The 27,382-nt window shown below is 34.9% G+C and overlaps 2 pseudogenes across 2 annotated transcripts; both read left to right on the top strand.

Moving 5' to 3' along the window:
- Positions 1 to 944: 944 nt before the first annotated feature.
- Positions 945 to 2,267, top strand: LOC309815963 (elongation factor-like GTPase 1; annotated as a pseudogene). The gene is made up of 2 exons: positions 945 to 1,005; positions 1,204 to 2,267. The product of its transcript is annotated as an elongation factor-like GTPase 1 (transcript).
- A 5-nt stretch (positions 2,268 to 2,272) lies between these two features.
- On the top strand, positions 2,273 to 4,041 carry LOC309815960 (elongation factor-like GTPase 1; annotated as a pseudogene). The gene is made up of 2 exons: positions 2,273 to 2,311; positions 2,414 to 4,041. The product of its transcript is annotated as an elongation factor-like GTPase 1 (transcript).
- Positions 4,042 to 27,382: the final 23,341 nt, after the last annotated feature.

Raw genomic sequence — 27,382 nt, 5'->3', positions numbered from 1 at the left:
CTCAGTGGAGTCTGTGAGATAGGATAACAAGAGATTCTGGACACTCCATTCCTTCTCTGCTTCTAAGATTTTCCCAGTAAGCTCCATCTCATCTGTACATTTATGGTACTATGGTTTTATGTCTACACTCTTTTTTAAGGACAGCTGTTAGTCCTTAAGGGACATACTCCACTCTGCCTGTGAATTTTTGGGAAAAAAACTTAACTGGCTTAGTCATGAGTGGATATTATTTCTTTCTAATTTTGAGGACAGGTCACCCTCTGCTAGCCCTGAGTGAGTGGGCTGGCTGTTAAGTCAGCTTAGCCCTCCCTCCTTTAAATGACTGCTGAGAGGTCTGTTCCAAACCCCAAAAGAGTCACTTTGTCAGGGTAGGTATCAAGTAGCCACCTAGTCTGTTAGCCCAGTACGCTGCCATCCTCACAGATGTTTAACTCATTTCTTGAGGCCTTTTAAAACACAAGTTTAGGCAGCATAATGGTCTGTCAATCACAAAGTCTCCCAATGAAAAACAAACAAACAAACAAAAACACTGGAGGCCTTCATGCCTCATTCACATGTGGTATGCTGTGTGCCAAGAGCTGGGGCTGAGTTGGGGGCTGGCTGAAGTCTTCACAAGAAATAAAGTGGCCACAGAGTTTAATAGTTTGGATAAGATGATTCTACACCAAAGAAACACTGCCAACATCAGACATATCAGTGTTTTGGCTCCTGTTGTCCTGACTGACTGTCTTATATCTAGTAATGGCAGTTGCCTGGCAAGCAGGAACTTGATATGCTGATTCTAAAATTCATATAGAAGAACAAAGGACCAATAATAGTAAAAACATATCTGAGGAAGGGTAAATGTACGCAGACTGCAGAGAAAATGATCAGATGTGAGGTATCACTATGAAATCCACTTCCAACTCACTATGTTATGCAGGAGTCAGGCTGTTCAGGCTTAGATGCAGGTGGAGATCGCTGACCAGCTTGAGGCCAGTCCACACCTGCCCCTCATCTACCCAAGTAATGAGAACCAGCTGGTTAATCTGATACACTCTCCAGGACATACCAATTTTGCCTCTGAAGTATAAACTTGTTGCATTTGTGATGGGTACATCACTGTGGTAAATGTGATGGAAGCAGTCTGTCTGCATATATAAGAAGTTCTGTGACAAGTCTGGATCAAAAATATTCATCTAGGTTTAGTGATTAGTGAATGAGATTACTTGATAGTGGAGCTTAAATTCACTCCACAAGAGGCTTATTCTCATATGACGCATCTTTTAGAAGAGATTAACGCACTCACAGGAACTCTTTTACTTCTAACGTCCCAGAAGGAGAGCAGAGAGAGAGACTAAATTGCAAGTGAATCCAAATTCTGAACAAGGAAGGCAAGAATATGACTGAAGCACTGGCTTAGAGGATATGGATACTTTTTTATGTTACTTTTTCGAGATTAAAGAAATATGGTTACCAGTGCATTGGATGGGTGAGACTTTGGAATTAAGCTCCTTGACAAAATCTAGTCAAAAGATTAGCATCAAAAAGGAATTTTTTTTGAAAACCTGTGAGGAGATTATCAGATGACTATAAAGAATAAGAAAATTAGGAGGATTGATCAGGCAACAGGAAATAAAATTTTTATAAAGTTGATCCTGGAAAATATATGTAGTTTATATGATGCTGTCTTGAAAAAGAGCAAAGAAAAAATTAATGAAATAGTAAGTTCTTTAGGATAAAATATTGGAGCCCAGAAGGCAACTCATTTAGATACTAATGTTCAGATGTCAGTGGCCACCATATCCCAAACTGTTCTTGCTATAGTGTGTCAGAAACATTATAGCTTGCTTAATATTATAGCCAAGAGAGTGGAGAAATTAATGGGCACAAGAGGACAAATGTTTGATTCTCTTCCACAAGAAACCCAGGCACTGAAATCAGCTTTTATGAGATGTAGAAGGGAAGACAATCCTCCAGTTATAATCTTTGTTTCCAACATATTTCCAGTTGGTTCTGAGGTTTTCCCTCACAATAAGCCATGATCTCTCACTCAAGAAGAAATCTGACATGAGGATGTGAGACAAAGGTACATGGAGAAGCTGGCAGCAGTTCAGGGGCAGGCGCCTTTCTAGCCCACCCCAAATGGGAGTGCCCATGAAACAAATCCAAAGAGAGAAGAGTCAAGAGGTGATGAGCAAAAGATGGAGATTATGACATCTAAACCTGTGTTTTAGGAGGGAAATAATCAAGTATGTTGTATTTCATATGGCTTGAAGAGGAAATAAAAGAAATGTGGCTCAAGGATGGTCAGCTTGAGCTTTTGCAACAGGTACCTTTAGGTTTCTCAGTTCCAGCACATGTCCTTCCCCAAGTCCTCACATGCCATTTTGTATTCTTAAGAACACAGATCTTCTGATTAGAATGGAAATAGGAACTGGAAAATCTAGAGGGGCTATCTCTAAGAATAGGAGGCCTACAAGACTTTGTGGTGATTTCTGCAATACTGTGTAGCTTGCCATCCTGCCTACCATTTATTCCACTCAACTTTGTAGCCACCTTTATTGTCAGGGTTGCTGTTGAATAAAGACCCCCAAGTGAAATGCCCCACCTCATCAAAGAAGTGAAGCTGTTAAACCAAATGACCCCTTGGAATTTAATTCAGGAAATTGAGCTGAGGGCACATTTTAGTTACAACCAGAGAAATCCACATTCAACAATGCCTGATGACTTAAAAGAAAAATTTGTAAAGATTCAAATCAGTGTACCTGAATCCATTATTCTATTCAGAAAAACAATCATAAAACCTTCAAAAGTTGACACGGTAAATGAATAAATAGTCAATCAACAAAAAAATTACAGTCATACACAGAACAAAAGAAAGCAAAATCCATGAAGGAATCCAGGTTGACTCATGTGCTAATCACCAAAACAACTTTCAATAAATTTGTCATGCTCAGTGTGAAGATGTAGGTCAGATTCTGGAAGAAAATAGTGATCTGGTTTGTTCTGTGGAGGAACTGACATCCTCAGTGAATCAGGGCAGAAATATTCATGATCCACCAGAAGATCTAAGAGGGAATTGTGAATTCAAGGGAAAACTAGAGCAACATCTAACAGGGAGAAAATGGAGGAACACTGTTGGCCAAATCTGGTTGTTTGTCCGAAGACAATTTGGGTCCAACCTATTAGTCCATAATAGTGAAGTTTTTCAGAACTTGGTATGACCAGGCCCAACTGATCAAATTTCCAAATAAGCCAGTAAATACTGAGATTTGGACAATAGCATTGTGAGTATCTTCCAATAGCAGCCCCCTCTGGGCCCATCCTCTCATGGATGCCCTCTCATTGATGCCCTCTCATGGGCATCTGTTTTGTCTTAGAATGCGAGCCTTAAGTAACTTCGAGCAACAAGGAGCAAGCCATAAGCAGAATCAAAAGCCAAGTGGTCTATTAAAGGAGAAACAGGGGGAAGATGAAACCTAATCTGGTCAAGAAGAAAACCAAGATGGCTGCTCTGAGCCTTTTGAGAAGGGGACTGCTCAAAAAGGATAAGCGTTACTGCCTGATTGCTGTGGACTCTTCTCAGGACAGCTGACTGCCACCATGAGAGAAGTGTGTTGAGATGTGCTAAAAGTGAAAACTCAGTGCCTGCTGGCAGTTATGCACATATGTGGCATCATGCCCAGAGGTAATGTTCTTGGCTTAGTAAGTCTATACTGTCTTGTCAAAGAGAAAAGTTTAAGTGTTTCAAGAAAAAGAAAAGATTAGGCAGACATATTTATCATTAAGCCTCTGCTGCCCATGGCCAAAAGCTTTCTTCATGGATGAAATCAGGAAGAAGCCAGCTCACAACTGGTATTCAGCCATTGGGAAATCATTCCAGCAAACTGCCCTGGGTGCCAACCACTGAGGAAAAGTACTTGCACTTTGGGGAAGAGGCTGATTCAAAGAACCAGACATGGAAGTATATGAACATGGTGATAAAGTAGAAAGGTTTTTGTCTGGAAAAGATTGTGGAGCACATGGAAAAAGCAGAGAACCCCAAGCCAAAATAAGTAACTGATATCTGCAATACTGACTCATGGGCCAAACCTAGCCTCCACTGGTAGATATTCTACTTGGACCCTTATTGTAGACCATCAGGGGTGAACCAAAAGAGGCTACAGTTGTTCCCACAATGCTTGCCATCACAACAGTGACTAAACAGAGTGCTTGTATTTCCAACTTTTGTTCCACATATCACTCTGGATATGGATAATGCTTTCCTGGACATGGCTGACACTCCAGGAAGAGCAAAAGAATCTACTTGGCTTTACTTGGAAGATAAAGAACACCATTTCAGGTGAGTAATATATCTATAACAAAAATAGGATAACACTATGCATTCAAAAGAAAAGATGAAATTTAAAAAGATTGATAATACCACTTATTGACCAGGATATTGAATGACTAGAATTCTGTATAAAGTACAACCTTGTCAGATGTACAGAAAGGAAAGGACAAAGATATCCAGCTGTAGGTAGCTAACCGTGGTAGGCAGAATTCTAAGGAAGCTGTATGACTCCCCTCCCTCTGTATAATTCCCTTGCATTGAATGTAAGCAGGACCTGTGAATATGTTTCAGACCTGTGATAAAATTATGTCATAAGGTAAAGGGATTTTGAAGCTGTAAGTAAGGTGCCAAATCATTTGCATTTGAGGTAATCAAAAGGGAGACTGTCCTGTGTGGGTCTGACTTCATTAGTGAAAACATGTGAAAGAGATACTAGGACCTTTCTGAAGAGAGAGAGTCTCCCATTGGCTTTGAAGAAATAGGCTTCTATGTGTTCTATAGCTGCAAGGAGATGAATCCTGCCAACAACTATATCAGCTTGGAAGAGAACCCCCAGGCTCAGAAGGAAACCCAGCTCCAGCTTACATCTTGATTGCAACCTTGTGAGACTCTGAACAGTGGACCAAGATGAGCCATCCCCAGACATCTGGGAGATGATAAATATGTGTTTTAAGGAGCTAAATTTGTAATTTATTGTACAGCATACAAATCTAGTATTGATGTGCTCACAACAATAGCACAATCACTCTATAAGTTAAGTAATATTATTATTTCCATTTTATTAACAAAGAAACTTGAATCATAAAGAGGTCAGGTCCGATGCTAGTATGTTGTGGAGCTGAGATTGTTGCTGTGTTATATTGCCACTCCTCTACTATACAACAAGTTTTCTCATTCTAAATAGTTAGAATTTGTTATTTGATGCTATTAAGAAGGAAGAAAAGAAACAAGACACATTATCTTATTTTCTATGCTGAGAAATAGAAAATCTGGAATTAAAACCAAATGTTGTGCAGCACTATTAGGATGGGGAAATCTGCAAGAATGAAAGAGGACAATTTTCATCTTATTTTTCTGCTCTTTCTCTACCTCCTTATCCAAAAAAATAGTGAATCAATTCATTAGTGTTATTGGCATATACTGGATCTGCATTTCCATACGTCTGCAGTTCTTTTCCCAGTATAAATTCTAAGAAACTTGTGAAAATGAGGTCCGAAAAGAAGAGTTTACCAAGCTAAAGACTAAAATTTGGTAAATATCAATAAATAAGGAACAATATATCCAATTTCATCAGTAATGCTGTTATGTATTGTTTATTTTATAAGAGCTAACAATTCATTAGCTAAAATATTTATCATCTTTATAAAAGCAGTGCTCTGTGAAAATATTGTGCATTCTACTCATATATGATCAAATGAAATGTCATTTGTTGACAAGTAATAATGGCTTTATTAAACTATATTTGTTTCATTGAAACAAGATGAGTTCAGAAGAAAATCAATTTGTAAACATTATCCAACTTAATGAGTTCAATATGCACTTGTATCACATGCATAACTTAGAAAATAAATCCATTTCAAAAACAATTTATTATAGATATACCTTGCTCATTGAAGGTAATCAAGAATGAGAAAATCACAATTTAAAATGGGAGAGGATTCCTAAAGAGTTAGAAGTAAATTATTATAATAATAGAGATTTCCCTTCAAATTATGTCAAATTATAAGATTTCTGATAATTATACATGAAAAATTCTATGGGTTGAGAATACTTTGGGAAAGTTGCATGGAAAAAATCCACCATATGATATATTCTCAAGGCTAATAGTAGTCAATACATTTAAATTTAGTGACACATTTTGGGGGGGTCAGAGCAACCCCAATTATTTTTCCAGGACAAATGAGTATAAGATGTTCTCCAAATGCAAAAGCCTTTGAAAATGCTGTGAGCTTGACAGTTACAATTTGAAACACTCACTTTGCTCTTTGAAGGAATATCTGGATTAAATAGACATTTAAAAAATAGATGAAGGAGACAAAAACATTGTGAAGGGTGTTTAGTTTTCATAAGCAATATCTATAGAAAAGTTGGATGATGTTCAAAGAATGGACCAATTGAATATTACTTATTGTTCTCCTGAAAATTTATATTAAATTCAAATATGTTTTAAAATACTGAAGGAAGAGGTTTTGAGATATATAAGTACTTCCAAATAAGTACTTCTTTTTATTTTGAGCTTTATTCTAGCACGAATTTCAGCCTATTCACCTTGTATTTTAAGAGATGATACCTTTGATATCAAATCAACAATCAAAGGTTGAAATTTATTTGATAATCATGAATTGGCATATACACATTTGTCCATTTAGTTATTCTTTGGATTCAGCTGAGAAGCCTGGGGTTTTCTTTGTTTGTTGAAGATACATAAATCTTAAGCACAGTCTACCTGCTATCTGAATAGAGATGCTCTCCTATCACTCACCCCAGCTATTAACTTTGAGTTCCAGTCTCTTCACTATTTCAATTCCCGAGGTCTTGAAGAATAATGTAGATCTTATTGCCATAATACCTCTCTGAAAGTCACCTAGAGTATTCAATTTTGCATCACTCAGAAATTTCTGAAATATTTTCTTTAGTTCTGTTTCCTTCTCAATGCTTTCGCCTTGGCTTACACTATACCCTCAATCCTTTCTTCTATTACTGATATGTGTTTTTACATACACTGAATCTCCGTGTCTGTAGTCCAATCCTGATTCCATCCTACTCCCCATCCTTTTGTAATTCTAGCAAAAAATATTCTCTAATAAGTAACTTACATGTAGTCAAATATTGGAATTTTTAATGAAATACTTATATTTTACCAGAAAAGGAATGTTAAATAGTTGAATATAACCCCAATTTTTATTTGAATAGATCATGACAGGTAGAAATTTTGTTATGTAACTCTACCCTTAATGGTCTTTTACATCAAAATCTAAACTCTAAGCTCTCAGCTTTATAGAGCTTGGTATTAGTTTTTTTCATTCATCTATTTAATCCTATTTCTTGGTTTTCCCCATTGTAATATCTTTATCTCTTTTTGGAACTTGCTTTTGCTACATTCAGCATGGATGATAGACACTGTGCTTTATACGTGACCCCTAGTTAGGAAGGAATTCCTTTTATTCTATTAAGTATACAAATTCTACCTGCTATGCTAAGTTCAGCTCAACTTTTACATAGCCTACAAATTCAAAATGTATTGTTCCAGTCAAGAATAATCTTCAAATATCTTGAGCTAGTAACTGTTGCTAAACTACTAACAAGATCAATTATTTTCTAATATTTTGGCATCATTAGTTTCACATATCTTAATCAAAATAATAGAACTTCTAAGTTCTAGAAACATGTTTTGCCTCTCTTTTTCTTTCTCAGTAACATAGTACTGTGATAACTCATGGTAACATACACACAATAATAATCCTATTAGGTAAGATTACATATATTTTAACACAAAATACTAAGCAAAATTCCTAGCATGTAAGTGCCAACTAAATATTAGTTAACGATAGTTCATTCATTCTTGTTCTTGGCTTGACATTGCTAAAACTACTCAGAAAGATGTTCATAATTTGGTCAATTTGAAGGTTTAATTTCATACATAAAACTACTTAGGAGTGGATTTTTGCAAGGATGAATATAATATATTCCTGCTATATAGACAATGTAAAGTAATTTTGTCTGAGTTAAAGTTACACAATGCAAGGTGAGAATGAAGACTTCATTAACAGCTGTACATTTATTTCTATAACAGTGCTTGGGTCACTTGACCCTCCAGCATTAACAACCATATCATTTTAACTGTGAATATATAATATACAGAGTCTTTAAAATATTTTAAGATCTGATAGAGAAAAATATTATAAATCTTAAATATGGCTCTTAAAAATGCTAACCAAATTGTCTCCCTTATGATTATATTATTATTCTGTTTTTAACCCTGAAGAGTCCAACATGATTTTTAAGCCATGGTGGTAGTAGTGGTAATGGGTGTGTCTGTGTGTGACTGTGTATGTTGTATACACTGAGACTATCTCTTCTTACTCATCTGGCATGAATAAAAGCAAACAATCCCATAGTCATGGATATCTCCCTACACTGGTTTGTTGCCAGTTGAACCCCTGCATTATGGGTCATAGTATCTGGCTAAAGAGTTACAACATCATGAATTTTATCAAGAAAAATATTCTATACTTCTATAAGGGTAAAGTGTCTCACCTTTCTCAAGCCACCAATAGCAATCTATTGGTCTGTAATGAATCATACTGTCAAGTCCGACAAGATGAAGGGAATCTTGTTACTTCTAGGTAGCCCTGGTCTGTTTCCATGATTTGGATCTGATTTCAATATTTAACTTCCTTTTGGAAAAATCATTATGAAATTACCGGAAGCCTTTTCAATTGTACTAAGGCTAACAAAATAATATTTATTCAAGGAAAGAACTAGATAAATGAATGTGATATAAATAATCTGGTCAAAATAACATTGTCATCCAGTACCAGTACCTTTAAAGCATCTGGCGTTATTTGATGTGTAAGAAACAGTTCACCAGACAAGCTGGGCCTGTTTTATTTATGAGACTGTTATGTTCTTATGGAACCCTTTTTATGTAAAATGGCATCATTGATTTAATAATAAGAACACTGTTGGAAGAGATGTAACAATATACCATTTCCTTTCTAACAGAATAACAAACATTAGGATTTCCAAGGCGAAATTATTAGAGTCAATGCTTTCCATCTGGTGGAAGGTCAAGGAAAATGGCAATGATGTAATGTTACCAAATATCTAAATTTTGTAAGATTTATTCAGCTTTAGATGAGATAAGGTTTCTTTAAGTATCTTGCTAAAGGAGGTAAGGAAAGGCTTAGATTTTGCAATTATTTCAAACCTCCCCTTAAAGTCCTTTCAAGGAAATTCTAAGGGGCATTTTGAGTAATATTCTCTTTATCACCAAAGTCTTTAAAAAAATGAGATTTTTCTTATTATATTATATGGGACCAAATTTGTGGAAATATTCAATAGCATTATCATTTAAATTTACTGTAGCTATTTTGTCCTTTACAATTCTACATGTGCACGTTTTGATTATTCCACTAAAATAATTAAATAATATGTTAAAAATGAAGATTCTATAACCAAGCTGACTGAGGTCTGATCCTGGCTGGGACACTTACTTGCTGTGTGACTTGGATCTAGTGGAATATTTCTGTGCTTCAGTTTCTTTATCCTACCCCAGAGAGTGGCTGTGATGACACATGAATTAGTTCATATATAGAACTTTGCCCACTGACTAATGCATGCTTGAAAGTTAAATGTCTAGCTACTTTTGGCATTATTATTAAAATTATTTCATCACAATGCCAATTGATGGGGTTAATAATTTTGTTGTCTATTTTCTGGATATTTAACTCTTCCCTTTCTATGAAAAGAAACAGACCAGATAAAGGCTACAGTTCTTTTATATCTTAAAATATTTTTTCTTGATTATTTATATGGAGGGTTCAAAGTAGCAGACCCTTAAATTACAAAATGCAGAATCTAAGTAAAGAGATGGAATTCAGGATATTCTGAACCCAGAACTTCAAATAATAATGTGAATTAATATCTATATTCTGATCTCAGGTTCTTAGATATACAGTCACTCTAGTGTAACAAATACGTTTTAAACAAATTGTGAGAAGTTAAATGTGATTTTTTTAAATAAATTATACTTTATAGTATACTACACTAAACGTAACTTTAGTATACTAAACTAAATATTATTTCCAGTATTCAACTCGAATAGGATATCCAATGTTACAATGAGCTTGTAAAATATATACACAGTTAGCTATGTGCTAACTGACAACAGTGGAATTACAGTTTGATACACATCATTTTAGTGCATCTTTGATGTGATGTGGTGAATTTTGTTGATAATAAAGGAAGTCTTATATGCTCATCAGTTTCTGAGCACATTCCAGCAGAAAGTTATCTACCTTCATTCACTTAAATACACTAAGAGAAAACTTACTTCTTGGTGAGATTTATGGATTTCATTTTTATATTGAATAAGCGATTCCCTTAAAAATTGATTTATTTAAAATTCCATTCAATCATGATTACTCTGTTTTCTGAAAAAGTAGAATAATTTAATCACTATTTGTCATGTTTCCCATTTCCCTAGAATTATTTTCCAAGAAAAACAACTATTAGTTCTTTCAAACCTTCTGCATATGAAGTGTTTCTGTGTCCTTCATTGTCTTGTTTGTTCTGTGGATGCAATCCTATTTGTGATCCTACATTTTGAGGATAATCTATCACATATTGTCTGTTTAGTGCAGGGTATAGAGTTCTTCCTTACCTTAAGCTGCTTCAACTATGGATTGTGGACTTAGGTTAACCTATTAGTCAAATGGAATCCCTGGAACTTTTGTTCATGAACTGATATGATTCCAAGACTTCCCCATCCTACAGTTGAATTTGCCTCTTGAAACAATTGCATATGTGAATATTTCTATTAACTTTCACTCTTCAGCTTTCTCACATTCTTTCCTCCCAAAAATATTATTTTTAATACTGAATCATACTATTTAAAACCTGACATTTATTGAGCACTTACTAATCCACAGATAGTACTAAGCAATTATCTCATTAAATATTCAAAGTCATCATATACAAAATATTCTATTACTATTTTCACTTTTATTTAATTATGTAGCCTCAGATTTTTGCCACCTGAAAATTTGGTAAACCTATCTTAACTCATCTTGTAAGCCACTAATAAAAAATGTTTAACAAGTGAAAAGCAATCACAGAATTATTTAATATTCTACCAAAGATGTCCCTCAACTTAAATTCAAGTAGATTCATATTTACCTACTTTCTTGATACCTCTGCCTGGATGTGTCATGGATACTCCAAACTTAAATGTTCAAAAATTTACTGGTCGACTTCCTCACTTCTTCTCAATTTACCCCCAGTTTCTCAAGCCATAAAACTTGAAGTCAAAATCCTGCCTTTTTACTGCCTGAGTGAATTCTTATTCTGTCCACTTCTTGCTATCACCATTGCTACTGTTCTAGTCCAAGTAAGTAATTTCCACATTGTCTCTACCTGTCAGCCAAATCCATACTCAGGACTGCAGCCAGAATGATCTTTTAAAGAGAAAAATCCCTGAATACCACTTCCTTTCTTAATACCTCTCAGTGTTTTCAATGCTATTAGAATAGAATTCATTTTTAAGATGACCTTTGAAATCCTTCAAAATCTGCCTTTTCTTGCTTTTTGTTCTCTGGACACATAGACTTATTTAAATTCTACAAAAAATATCCTCACTTGTCTTCAGTCTTTCAACTATAACGTTTCCTTTCTCCTCATTTTCCTCCTCTCCTTCCTTCTGTTCCAGGCATGAAGCTAGGCACAGAGCATGAATTAGTGAATAAAACATACACTGCCCTTAAGGAACTTACATTCCAATTTGAGAAGATAGAAAATAAGCAAATATACCAGTAAAAATATGGTTTACCAAATTTTCTTCTTCTACTACCTTTCATGACTAAGGTATACTGATATTCTATGTGAGAGCTTAAACATCACTTCCTTGTGGAAGCTTGCCCTGACCCTGTAGATTGTTACTCCCGTATCTTATGTGGGAACAACATCCCTCATATTTCACTTTTAGCACATCATATTGATATTTGTCATGATTTGTTTAAGGTATGTTACCCCTAATCACCAGGAAACTCCATGAAGGCATAGCTTATAACTAACTGTCCACTAATATATCCTCAGACTGGGAAAGTAATTGATAGCTACTTACTAAATGACTGACTGACTAACTACAAAGTGCATACAAAACCACATACTTTGCATTTCAACCAAAGGTTTCCACCATTTTCTGCAGATTAGCTCTGCAGAAATCTAAATACTTTTTTTTTTTTAGAAGAATGTCTTGATGGAAAAGGATCAGGAGAAGAGTGTTTCATCATATTAGATAAAAATGCATATTAGAAACTCTCCATAATCAGAATGGTGTTGTACTTCTGCCAAGATAAATGACCAATGAATGAGATGAATGGAATTAAACATACCTAACACTACTTCATATATGTTCAATTTTAATTACAAGAATTGTCAAAATTTCACATCAAAGATAAAAGAATAGATTATTAAAAACATAATGTTGCAACAACTTACTTTTTGAGGAAAGCTCTTAAACGTCTATTCGCAGTACAAAAATAAATCCCATTTTTCTTTTCTTTTCTTTTCTTTTTTGCGGTACGTGAGCCTCTCACTGCTGAGGCCTCTCCCACTACGGAGCACAGGCTCTGGATGCACAGGCTCAGTGGCCATGGCTCACGGGCCTAGCCGCTCCGTGGCATGCGGGATCCTCCCAGACCGGGGCACGAACTCATGTCCCCTGCATCGGCAGGCAAACTCTCAACCACTGCGCCACCAGGGAAGCCCCCATTTTTCAAATGAAAATATATTCCATATGATTTAGTTTAGCTGATTTACTTTTTCTTTTTTAATTGGGATTATTTATAATTTTATCAAATGTTATTTTTCAGTCTCCCATCTCCTTGAGGGTCATGTCCTTAGAGTTTCTTTCATATCCAAGATTATGTTGTCCTATTCCCAATTTATTCTAAATAGCCTTATGCTCCCATTTACTTCTATTCTGAACTTTTAAGTAACTTGGATTATGTTATCCAGATTCCTATTAATCTTCTCTATTTGGTTCCCCACTCCCCACCAGTTCCAGAGGTTTAATCCTTTGAGGGGAACTCTCTATTTCTCTGGTTTTCATGAATTTCAGGAAATTCACTCAGAAAAAACCCACCTTCTCTCTGCTACTCAGTCCTTCTCACGGGTGGAGGGACTTATTTGTTAAGTGAATTAAGGAGGATTTGAGCGTACTGACGCGAATATGTCTGTGCCTCTATTTTGTATCTGCCTGCCTGTAAAGAGTGAAGTCTAGTTTGCTCCTTCCTCTGAGGTAAGCTGAAGTAATTGACTAAGACCCTCAATGTGGGGCCTGTGGTGTCCTACTGAGCCAGTGACATAGAGGCAGGAAGAAAGGATGGCCTTAAGGCTGTGTATTTCAGTAACATATTAGCAAGCACTTTCTTCACAGGTCAAAACTCGTGACTTCCATTCAGCTATTTATAACAGTAAAACTAATATTTTGATCAAATGTTTCTGTGTCCAATTCAGAAATAGAAATAAATAATAAGTTATTACTTTTTTGGCCCTTAAACAATCCTGAAAAAATCTATCCTTAGTCACTCCTACCTTATTTTAGGCCTAATCAAATGTGTAATTAGGCCTCCTCTATACTTCTAAGTCCACATGGGACATCAATTGACATCCTACAACTAGATTTAGTACAATTCTTCTTGTATTTGAAGAATCCTTTGTAGGCATTTTATTTCTGTTCTAAATGCCCTTCTTTCCACCCTAATTTTGGTTATCGTTCTACAAATTTTCCATATCAAATTGTGGTTTAGTATATTATCTGATATCAAGCTGCCTGGCTTCATATCCTTCTTCTATTCCTACTGGCTATGTGAACTTGGACAGGTTTCATCACCTGTGCAATGAATACGAAAACAACACCTCACTGCTGTTATTCTGCTGACTGAGATAATATGTAGAGGAATTCTGACATGTAATAGGCGTCCATTGTTAGTTAAAATAGCAGCATTCCCTTTATCTTCACCCACTTCATTCTCAGAAACCCAAATAGTTATCACCTGAAGATGTATAATAATATAGCTATTAGGCCATGTGTATCTATTTTGTAAATCTTCATATATTTGCTTTATGTCAAGTACTCTTTTAAAAGCATGGATGTTAGCAGAAGATACATTCAATAACTATCTTAATGGTTGAAGTTCATCATTATAACTATAAGTTGAATTTGGTATTAGGAAAGCATCACCCATAGAAAACTACAACTTATTCAACATATCATTAATCATCCATGTAATCATTAAATATCATATAATATCAATTACTTGAAGGAGTCTTTTGGAGATGACGAAGTTTATGTCTTCTCCTCAAGTTGCTTATAGACAGAACAAGAATGTAAATATTACACAATGTAAAGAATTGTGTCAATAGAGGAGCATAGCTAAAGTACTATTGGGGTTCCAGTTCAAGATGGTGACAGAGGAAGATTCTAAAATCACCTTATCCAACAGATACACTGGATCTACAGCTATATATGGAAAAAGTTCCATTGAAAAAAACCCTAAAAACTGGTGGAGCAGCCCCTTCACATCAAGAAAATGAGAAGGACTCCACATCAAAGTTGGTAGGAGAGGCTGAGACACAATCTCACCTCTCATCTCAGGAGGTAACTCAAAACTTCAAGGAGCTTCTCCTTGAAGAGTGAAGGGTTTATGCCCCACATCAGGTAACCCAGCTTTTAAGACCTGTCCCTGAGAGACAATTATACACCAATAAATTAGACAACCTAGAAGAAATGATAAATTTCTAAAGCATACAACCTACCAAGACTGAATCATGAAGCAGTAGAAAATCTGAACAGACCAATTACCAGTAAGGAGATTGAATTGGTAATTTATAAGTTTCCTACAAACAAAAGCCAGGACCAGTCAGCTTCACTGGTGAATTCTACCAAACAATCAAAGAAGGATTAATAGCAATCCTTGTCAAACTCTTCCAAAAAATAGAAGAGGAGAGAACACTCCCAAACTTATCTTATGAGGCTAGCATTACCTTGATATCAAAACCAGACAGATAACATAAGAAAAAAAATTACAGGCCAATATCTCTGATGAACATAGGTGCAAACATCCTCAACAGGGCTTCCCTGGTGGTTGGGAGTCTGCCTGCCGATACGGGGGACACGGGTTCGTGCCCCAGTCCGGGAGGATCCCACATGCCACAGAGTGGCTGGGACCGTGAACCATGGCCACTGAGCCTGCGCATCCGGAGCCTGTGCTCTGCAGTGGGAGAGGCCACGGCAGTGGGAGGCCCGTGTACTGCAAAAAAAAAAAAAAAAAAAAAATCCTCAACAAAATATTAGCAAACAAAAATCAACCTTGCAATAAAATGATCATACATCATGATCAACTGGGGGATTTATTCAAGGGATGCAAGGATTGTTCATGCCCACGTATCAGTCTACGTGATAGACCACATTAAAAAATTAAAGAATAAAAATCACATGATCATCTAAATAGATGCAGAAAAAGCTTTTGACAAAATTCACTGTCCATTTATAATAAAAACTCTCAACAAAGTGGGTATAGAGGGAAAGTACCTTAACATAACAAAGGCCATATATGACAATCCCACAGCTAACATAATATTTAATGGTGAAAAACTGTAAGTATTTCCTCTAAGATCAGCAACAAGACAAGGATACCCACTCTTACCCCTTTTATACAGCATAGTATTGGAAATCCTAGCCAAGCAATTTAGGCAGGAAAAGTAAATAAAAGGCATGCAAAATGGAAAAGAAGATATAAAACGGTCACTATTTGCAGATAACATGGTACTATATATAAAAAACCTTAAAGATTCCACCAAAAAATCTGTCAAAAATAATAATTCAGTAAAGTTGCAGGATACAAAATCAATATACAGAAATTTGTTGTTTTTATACATTAATAAATAACTATCAGAAATAGAAATTAAGAAAACAATTCCATGTTAAAATGCATTAAAAAGAATAAAATACCTAGGAATGAATTTATCCAAAGAGGTGAAAGTCCTGTATACTGAAAATTATAGACACTGAGGAAAGAAATTGAAGAAGCACACATAAATGGAAAGACATTCCATACTCATGAATTAGAATAATTAACATTGTTAAAATGCCCATACTACCCAAAGCAATCTATGGATTCAATGCAATCCCTGTGAAAATTCCAATGGCATTTTTCACAGAAATAGAACAAATAATTCTAAAATTTGTATGAAGCCACAAAAGATTCCAAATAGCCAAAGCAATCTTGAGAAAGAACAGAGCCAAAGGCATCACATGCTCTGACTTCAAACTATATTACAACTCCATGGTAATTAAAACAGGATGGTTCTGGCACAAAAACAGACACATAGATCAGTGGAATAGAATAAAGAGCTCAGAAATAAACCTACACATATATGGTCAATTAATTTACAACAAAGGAGCCAAAATATACAATGGGGAAAGAATACCTCTTCAATAAATGGTGCTGGGAAAATTGGACAACCACAGGCAAAAGAATGAAACTGGACCACTATCTTACACTATACTCAAAAATTAATTCAAAATAGATTACTTGAAAGTAAGATCTGAAACAATTAAATTACTAGAAGAAAACTTAGCTGGTAAGCTTCTTGACATAGGTTCTGGTGATGATTTTTTAAATCTGACACCAAAAGGTAACAAAAGTAAAAATAAACAAGTGGGACTTCATCAGTCTCAAAATCTTCTGCACAGCAAAGGGAACCATCAACAAAATAAAAAGGAAACCTACTGGATGGTAGAAAGTATCTGCAAATTGTATATCTGATAAGGGGTTAATGTCCAAAATATATAAAGAACTTATACAATTCAATAGTAAAAATCTCCATGATTTAAAAATGATCAGAAGATCTGATTAGATATTTTTCCAAAGAAGACATACAGATTGCCAATAGACACATGAAAAGATGCTCTTCATCATTAATCATCAGGAAAATGCAAATCAAAACCACAATGAGATATCACCTCACACCTGTTAGAATGGTTTTAAAGGCAAGAAATAACAAGTGTTGTGAGTATGTGGAGAAAAGAAAACACTTATGTACTGTTGGTGGGAATGTAAACTGGTGCAGCCACTATGGGAGACAACAAGGAGCTTTCTCAAGAATTTAAAAATAGAACTATGATATGATCCAGGAATTCCCCCTGTAAATACCCAGGGTATTTACCTGAAGAAAATGAAAGCAGTAATTTGAAAATATATCTGTACCACCATGTTAATTGCAGCATTATTTACAATAGGCAAGATGTGGAAACAACCTATGTGTATATCGCTGCATAAATGAATAAAGAAGTTGTGATACACCCCCCACCACACAAACACACATATACATACAATGGAATATTATTCAGCCATAAGAAAGGATGAAATCTTACCATATGTGACAATGTGAATGGACCTCGAGGGCCTTATGCTAAGTGAAATAAGCTAGAAAAAGAAAGACAAATGTCATATGATCTCCCTCATAAATAAATAAATAAATAAACAAACAAGCACATAGATACAGTGAACAGATTGGTGGTTGCCAGAGGTGGGGGAGTGAGGTGGTGAGAGAAATGGGTGAACTCTTTCTGTTTTCATTTCTTAGTTCAATTTATTTAATTGAATAAAATTCAATTTATTTAATTGAATTTTTAAAAAAGTAAATGTAATAAATAAAGTGGTTTCCCCTTTTCCCAGGATTCTCCCTCATATATAGCTGAAGTGGCTTTACTAACAAGGAAAGGAGGAAGGCTAGAAAGAACCTTGAGGTATTGGATTGAAATTAGAAATATTGGTATAAACTCATGCCATATATATCCATGTGTGTGTTGGTATGTGTGTATACAGTTAGATATAGAAATTGTTACAGATGTATGTATGCATGAATATCTGTTTATACATGCATAATTATGTATATGTGTATGTATATCTATGCACACACACACTGTATTTGTGTGTGTGTGTACACACAGATATACATACACATTTTCCTGATTTGCATTTTTCTGGGTTGTCATTTCTGGAAACATCTAGAGTCATTTTAGATAAAAATAACAATAACTACAACAAAAACAAGAACATCACTTTGTGAGAAGACAAATAAATAGCAAGTGATATGAAAGTACTTTTTAATAGGTAAAATATATATTTCTTCCACTTGGCATCTAACATAAAACATATATTAGCAGGCTTCCCTGGTGGCGCAGTGGTTAAGAGTCTGCCTGCCGATGCAGGGGACACGGGTTCGTGCCCCGGTCCAGGAAGATCCCACATGCTGTGGAGCGGCTGGGCCCATGAGCCATGGCCACTGAGCCTTTGCATCCGGAGCCTGTGCTCCGCAATGGGAGAAGCCACAATAGTGAGAGGCCCACGTACCGCAAAAAACAAAACAAAACATATATTAGCTTTGGGTAACATTTATCCGACTAATCAACTGCTATTATTTTTAATTATGTGTTATTTCAAACATTTAATTATTTAAGCCCTGTTTTCCAAATTTTTTTGTTTTTTGTTGTTACATCTAGGAAACAATTTTTTTGTCAATAAAAAATAGCAGTAGCAGCTTGCAAGTCATAATGCAAAAGAAAGAATAGAATTTCTGAAACACTCAATTGCCAGAAAAAAATCCTTTGACATATTTGTATTTTCTTTGCCATCTGTCAATAACAGTTCAATGAATAAAGACTCAAAACTTTATTAGCTACTTAGAAAAATTACTTGTTTACAGAAAGCCTGTAATTGGATCCTAAATATATTAGCGCCTGAGAGTCTTTTGAAGCAATTTTCATGATGCAGGAAGATAGTCTAGTCATTTGAAACTTCAATTTTGTTTGAGGATTTCAAATGTGCCAAATGTCATATAAAACCATAGACATTGTTGAATTTTGGCCAATTTGTTGCCTTGCCTTGGGATTTCAAATGCCATTTTTCTTTTAAGTAGGAATAATAAGAGGGAGATCCGTTTGACCTGAACCAACGCATCATTTTAAACAGCACATGCTGTCATCTTGCATGCAAAGTCTTCCTTAGGTGGAAAACTGAAATCACACATTGTATGGAATTTATTGAAGGGAGATCTAAAATACAGTTGTTTATCAGGGTTTCTAGTTGTGAGGTTATTTGAAGTCTTGAGTACAGCAGTTTGTTTCCAGTGAATTTGGGGGTGAAAATGGTGGGTCATATCTCACTGGTATTTCTTTTCTCTTAGAGGAACTATTATATAAAGATTAGAAACAGATTGCTCTGCAAGAGTCAAAGTTGAAACTGAAATAAAACAGATGCTTCTTATGGATAGGACGAAACTTTGAGTAGTTTAGGAAGACAGTAGTTTGTTCTACAATTCTGGATATACTAAAATATATCTATATGCAGACTTTGGATAAAAGGTGATATTTTTATTAAAAATTATATTTTAATAATATGGAAAATACTATGTGGTGGTACACCCAACAGCCATGCTCTCATGCTCTGTATTTGATGGAAGACTTTCTTCCAAAACTCTAGGATCTGAAAATGCCACATTGCTTTTCCAGACACCCTTGCTGCTAGGGCTAATTATGTAATCCAGTCCTACCCAATGGGATCTGAGAAGTCTTCTGAGAAATTTTCCTCCATATTAAAAGTGAATGAAAGACATTCTGTCTCTTTATTGCTCGATGTCTATACATGAAGCCTAGAGCTGATTGAGTCCAATTTGTGACCATGAGAAGAGAGAGGGCATGGAAGCTATGGATGACATAGGGGAGAGGTGACAACCACCACCACCACCATTAGCTACTTCATTAAGCTAAAACATCAAGGTTGGAATTGTCCTACTATTATTCTTCTTATATTGTGAGATGACAATCCCTCTAATTTTTTTTTAATTTTAGAAAGAGACTCTGATAATTGTAGCCACACATATCCTAACCAAAACCCACACAATACATTTTGGTAACCTAATGGAGAGGTGTGAATATACCCTAGGGGTTTATCCAATGAATCATGCCCTTTTATAATCTCCTACTCTTAAGTGCAAGCAAAATGTGTAAATTGTTTCTAAGCAGTAGAGTACAGGAAGATCATGGGATAGTCACTCCCTAATTAAGTTATATCATATGAGATTCTGTTTTAGCAGGCTAGAGTGAGATTCTCCAATTGACCTTGAATAAGTAAGCTGCATTTTATAAGAGGATCACACCAGCAAAGGACTGAAGGTAGCTGCTACGAGCCGAGAGGACCCCTGGCTGACAGACAGAAAAAAAAAAGGAGCCTCCAATCCTTCAACTTTCAATTATAAGAAATTGAATTCTACCTACAATTATTTGAGCTTAAAAAAGGATTCTGGGCGCCAGAAAAAAACACAGCACAGCTGACACCTTGACTGCAGTCTTGTAAGACCCTGAGTCTATGATACTGCCAAGCCACTTTCAGATTCCTAACCTATGGATATAGTGAGATACTAAATATTATTTTATACCTCTAAGCTTTTGGTCATTTCTTACGGAGCAATTGATTACAAATACATCCAGTCATCACCAATACTTGCTCTGATAGGTTATTTTAATTTCACAATCAACTCAAATTGACCAAATCTAAAATTGAGGCTTCTATGTTTTGCAATCCAAACATTAGTTACCACTCATTATTTCTAATTTCTATTTATTTTACCCTTTTATAGCCAGTTATGACCTCTTTAGATAAAATTTACACTACAGATTAAGCTTTCTAAAGCAATATTCTGTTTCTTCCCTGAAGAATGTCATTTTTTTACCTGAAAAATTGGCAAAAACTTTTGAATATATTAAATATTAGCACTTGGCAATAGTATGGAAAATGGGTAGTCTCATACTATGCCTAAGGACATGATAAATTATACAAACCCTTTAAAGGGTAATTTGGCAATATATTTTAAGACCTTAAAATATTCTTATTCATTATCTCAATATATTGTTCAATTCAAATCAAATGCCTAATCTAGTATCTAACACACCGCGTCAAATTGTACATGTCCAAAACAAAACAAGTTTGTCCCTCTCAAACTTACCCCCCCTCAATGTTCAGAAAGTTACTTCTATTTATCCAATTGTTTCAGCCTGGACACTCCCCTTTCCTCATTCTCTATGTTATTCAAAATCAAGCATTGCCAAGTCTACATCTGCCATTTCTACTGTCTTGTCAGAGTGATTTTATAATAACATTATGTTATTGTCAGATATTAATAACTAGGTTATTATTTAGAGAAAATTCTTTAATCACTCATGGGTTTCATGGAATACATGGGTTACAAGGAACACTTCACCTAGCCCCTGTTTCATGGCCATATTTTTGCTCTTTCTTTGACAATTCTGAGAAAATAAGAAGACAGAATCTGAGATCTGGGAAGATGTTAGATATCAGCTAGTCTAATCTTCTTGTTTCATAAATGAGAAAACACAGTCCTAAATATTTCAAAATGATGGTTCCTCAAGTTATGTAATGCTAAGGATAGATTTAGAATCCATGTTTTAGGATTTTGTTCAGATTTGAGTTCATTTTATCTTCTGCCTTAACCTAGGACAATTGATTTTAATGTATTTTGTAGTTTCAGTTTTATCATAAAACATACCATTTTAATAAATGTAAAAATCAAAGTATAGAACACTGGAAATTTTCTATGTTACTCTTTCCTCCTGAACTAAATCCCATGTACTTTACTCAATACAGATGCGAGTTTGAATTCTGACTCCATCAGGTAATGACTGACCTAGAGTAGATTAGTACTTCAATCGTCACTTTTATCATTTACTATACATATGTAAAAATTATACCCACTTCAAGGTTGTAATGAGCATTAAGTAAAATTTGACATTTTTCATGTTTTGTACAATATTTGGTACAGAAAAAAATGCTTTATAAAGTCAGCTATCTTTTTTTTTTTTTTTTTTTTTTTTTTTGCCTTATTGTCGTTCCTGTAATGGTAAATGGGCTGGCATAAGGTATTTTCACTGATAAGCTAATTTGAAAATTAATGCTATAACAAAACTGTGTTGTAATTCTATTTAGTGTACTATTAGATAGCTTTTCATATAAAATAGATTTGTAATTTCATTGTAATTGCAATGAAAATTCTTCTGAAAGAACATCTAATCATAGAACTAATTACTAAAACAATATTTGGAGAAACAATAGTCTAACGATACAGAATAGGAAATTCCACTAGAGTTTGAGGAAATAGAATCTGATCTGTACCTAAGAACAGGTTTTCCTATAATATCTTGTCTAGCTTTTATGAAGTTAGCAACCATTCTGAGACAAAAAAAAAATTTACAAGGTTTACATTGTATTCAGATTAATTTTTTGACTGAAGTTTTTCTTTCTGGTTCAGGAATCTAATTCCACTGTTGATTGCATTAATTGTTTATTTGATATAATGCATTTTTAAAGATAACAACATATCATATAGGATATTTATAAACCTTGGCCATCTAAATTTGGTATCATTATTTTCTGCTGATTTTTTGCCTCTGTTGCTATGAGTAACATGGAACTACTTATAATCCACAGTAGGTTCTAGGTAATAAGACTAGTACTTTGACATGGGAATGCATTGATTAATAAAGTGAGTGCAGCAAGTGCTGTGCCACAAATGAGGTGACTAAGAATAATTTAATTCTTACCCAATGATCAGTTGCTTTTCTCAAGACCATAAATAGTTGGCAGAATTTTAATTGAAGCTTATGTTGAATTACATTCATACACTTAATTTTTGTTACATATCCAGAATATATGAAGTTCCACCTCTGTCAAAAGCTGTAGTAATCATAATTTCTATCTCATTCTTCACATTTTCCCTTACAAGAATCTAGAGAATTGCTTTGAAATTTTCTTAATATTTGATAAAGAAATTAATCGATGAAGATAAACTATTTTTCTTTCTTTTGTTCTACGTTTTATTTCTACATTTGATCAAAATGCATTAAGGACTTCCCTGGTGGCACAGTGGTTAAGAATCCGCCTGCCAATTCAGGGCACAAGCATTTGATCCCTGGTCCGGGAAGATCCCACATGCCACAGAGCAATTAAGCCCATGTGCCACAACTACTGAGCCTGCACTCTAAAGCCTGCAAGCCACAACTACTGAGGTCACGTGCCACAACTACTGAAGCCCACGCATCTAGAGCCTGTGCTCTGCAACAAGAGAAGCCACCACAAAGAGAAGCCTGCATTCTGCAACAAAGAGTAGCCCCCACTCACTGCAACTAGAGAAAGCCTGGGCACAGTAACAAAGACCCAATGCAGCCAAAAATAAATAAATTAATTAAAAAAAGAAAAATTTTAAAAATGCCTTAGATTTTGCATTTATTGAGTCACAGGAATATTATACCTAGTTCTTACTATTTTCATTTTTATATCTTAAATGAATATGCATTTAATTAATAATATTGATGTTTTATAAGTCAATTACTTTATAAAGTAGTGAGAAGGGGAAAATAAAAGGAATGTAATGCATAGGGCCAGTTCAAGTGGGCCAATCCAATATATGAAAATTATATTAGGTTGCCCATATCTTCATTCAAAATTATTTTACTGAGATGAAATCAAGGCAGATAAGCTTCTTGGTAATAAGAGTTCATATATTCCTATGTTTGAAAAGTACTTTCCAACATCCTTAATTCTTGCAACTATGTATGGTAGTATCCTCCTTTTACAGATGAAAAAGTTGAAGCTCACAGTTTTATTAAATTTAACTGGAGTAAAACAGTTAATTAGTGCCTGGGTATGTTACCCCTCCCTGTCTGACTCCAAAGCAGGTATTCTTTTTATGGCAACATGGTTCTTTCAAATACAAGCACTGACTAGGAGAAGCAGAAAAACTAGGGAGTGTGGAAGTTTCTAGTGCTGAAAATATCTGGAGGAGAGAGAAAGCACTTGCTTTTGATTTTTTTTATGATGTCAAAAAGGGCTTCTGAGACGATTTTAGGAAAGTTACAGGGTTTTGTTTGTTTGTATTTATTTTAAAACACCATCACATAAAACACACATATTAATATGTGCATGTAGATACACATGCACGCATTCTCGCATTATTATTCTCCTAATTTGGAATAATCACCTTTCATGCTTTATATAACTTCATAAATTTGGCAAAACTCTTCAAAATTCCAGGTGTTAGATTTACACTGTGGTATGGAAAATTCTATTGTAAGGATGAAAATAAAAATATTAATCACTATTTTATATATATATATATATATATATATACTTTTGGCCATGCCGTGTGGCATGTGGGATCTTAGTTCCCAGACCAGGGATTGAACCCGTGTCCCCTGCATTTGAAGTGTGGAGTCTTAACCACTTGACTACCAGGGAAGTCCTGACTTATTATATTTTTCTAACTACAAACCATACCTGGGCCTTTTTATATGCTGTTTCCTCTAATGAAATTTCATTTCTCTTCGATCACAGACCTTCAGCTAACAAACAAAAAAGTACCCCACACTTTACCATATATCAGAGTGATTTAAAATACATTTCTTCTTATCTGTCATCCCTACTGTATTTAAAGTTTCTTAAGAGCAGGGATTATTTCTCCAGTACCTAATATGATCCCTATCCATAGTGTTTAAAGCATATTAGCTGAGTACTGAATAAATCATATTAAGTAATTAAACTTTTGACTGAAAACTAACATCTATGTATTTATTGCCACTGATTTTCAAATAGTCATAAATATATTGATTGGAAGCAACACAAACAAAATGAAATGAGAAAACATAATTTTGTGAGCAGGAATAATGTTGGTTCACAAACGTGCTTCTGGGTGAAATCTGAAACTGGCTTCTGTACATGGTAGGCAATGAGAGACCAAAGAAAGAGACAGACCACTCCAGATTGGGAGGTGGCAGGTTTAATAAGCAAGATAATTTACATATAAGGCTTGTCTTGGGCATCCACAAGACAAGTAGATCTCTACATTTGCACACCAGAATATTAAAAGCTTATATAGAGGCCTTAACTGGGTCCAGTCATATATACCATCCTGACAGTCTCAATAGCACATCACTACCTCAAGGCTGTGTCCTTGAGGCAGGTATTAGTGTGGGGAAGACAAGTGGAATACACATTCCAAGGACAGAGGAGGGGATGAGGAGCATATGTATGATTGCTGGGGTCTAGCTCATGGGTCAACAAGCAGTCGCACCCTCTCCATGACCTCCTCCAATAAATAACGATAAAAAATAATTCGGTGATTATTAGAAAAGTAAAATGCTCATTTTAACCTAAGCCACAAAAGTGTCATCAAAGTCGAGATTGAGCCTACCCTATGAGATTGAGAAATATCTTCAAAACAACTAACTCAAAAATAATTAAATACAATGAAATTGACTACTGGATGCATAACATCAAAAATAACCTCTTTCAAATATTTTATTTAAAAATAGTCAGGCCAGTTGATAGTATAATAAAAACCTGTTAGTATCAATAAATATCCTTATTGATTCAAAGAAAAAATATCTTTGTAAGTTGTATTTTAATTCATATTTTGGGTTAGTGTTTTATTAGTTCCTCCAGCTTGAACTACTGCATAGACTGTTCTTAGTATTTTTACTCTAAATTGACCTGATTCTTGTCTCCATCTCTACCACTCACAAAATTATAAAAATATAATTATTCAAGAGCTTAATCTAAGTAGGAATTTTTCTGGAAAATATTTCTGATCTCAGAGAGCATCTCAGTAATTCTCAGTAGTGTAATTTGTGTTAATAATTCAATAGTTTGAAAAAATAGACTAAGCTCTTGCTTTCCCCCATTCTCTTTTGTACTATAAAATAAACTTGCTTGCATTGATCTTTTTTTTAACATTTATATGTTCCTATGACTCAATTGACGTCATCCTCTTCTTCCAATAGTTTCTACTAATGCAAAATGAAACTGTCTACAGCTAATGGATAAATGATAAAGATTAGGATGCAAGGAAGGGAACAGTAGCTAATGTTATGAGGGAAAGCAAGAGTAGAAATCAGATCCTCATTTCTATGGAAATAAAGTGTTGGAAGAGGTTTTCCTCCCTGCTGTTTCAGGATGAATGTTGGATCTGTGGCAGTAATGCAGCAAAGGTCTGTTAAGAGACTCCGGGATTTTGACTGGTGCCTTCTTTATGCTTAGCCGCACAGCTGGTGCAGGTGCATTTTCAGCCGTAATAACTAATAACATTCCCGGTGGAAACATTAAACTGCAGTAAAACAGACAGAAATCTATTATAAATGTGAGTGCAATGTCAATGTTTACAGAAGGAGGTCAAATAATAGAATTCTATTTGGTAAATGTCAGTACTGTGTGAGTAGAAAGCATTCACAATATTTGCATTCTTATTAGAATGATACATGCAAACCCCATAAATATTTCATGGACTTATTTTTTTTAACTTCTATTTTTCCTCTCTAACCAGAAATTACTTTTCTTGCCATTTCTCTGAGTCTCAAAGTTTCCTGTGTTGCTTAAGTTGTTTCCAGCATTTGAGGTCATATGGTGAGCCACTGGACTTGTATAACATCCAGATCAACTGTAACTTATTGTGATATACTGGATGCTTACATTCAAATGTGAAACCCAGAATTGAAATCTTTTTCTGATGTGAATCCACCCAAAGGCGTATGCAGATATTGACTTGTTCACCTTAAATTAACCTTTTATGTCTTCTACTGACTCATTCATTTTCTATAGATGTCAGCATAGTGACATGAATCAGATCGACCACACATGATCTCAACTGTTTTTTTTTTTTTTGTAACACAGGCAAAAAACACAAAAGCCATTTGATTTATAATGAGGGATACATAAACACTTAGAAATATATTTTTAAAAATGTATACGAGTGATTTTCTTGGTACCAATATTAAGAAGGTATGCTTACATAAAACCAGAACCTGAAAGAGCCAGTGGAATATTATGCTATTACTAATTTGGTAATCAACTTAGTCATTGCTTTCTGTGAAAAGAATCAAATATTGTCCTTTTACAGATCATAGAAATGGAATTAACCCTTCACTGGAGTATTCATGCTATTACTATTCTTTATGTAAGTAGCTAATAGTATTTAGTTGGAGGGGGGAGTGTAGGGGTCACAGAGTCTTTTGTTCTCTAGATGTTAGTTTATAAAGGAAAAAAAAAGGTATGATCATACAAATAAGTTGCCTGAAATTTTAGAAAATTAAATTTAAGGAAACAGATGCTTATAGTGCTACACTATTTTCATCTGATTCCGTGTGAGGAATACGTTGCAGGTTTCATTAAAGAACACTTTTAGACATATATTTTGTAAGTGTAGTTTCCCAGT

Source organism: Mesoplodon mirus, assembly GCF_964341445.2.
Source record: "Mesoplodon mirus genome assembly, chromosome: 2".
NCBI lineage: Eukaryota > Metazoa > Chordata > Mammalia > Artiodactyla > Ziphiidae > Mesoplodon > Mesoplodon mirus.
The sequence above is the reverse complement of the archived record's forward strand: the minus strand, read 5'-3'. Positions and strand labels throughout refer to the sequence as shown.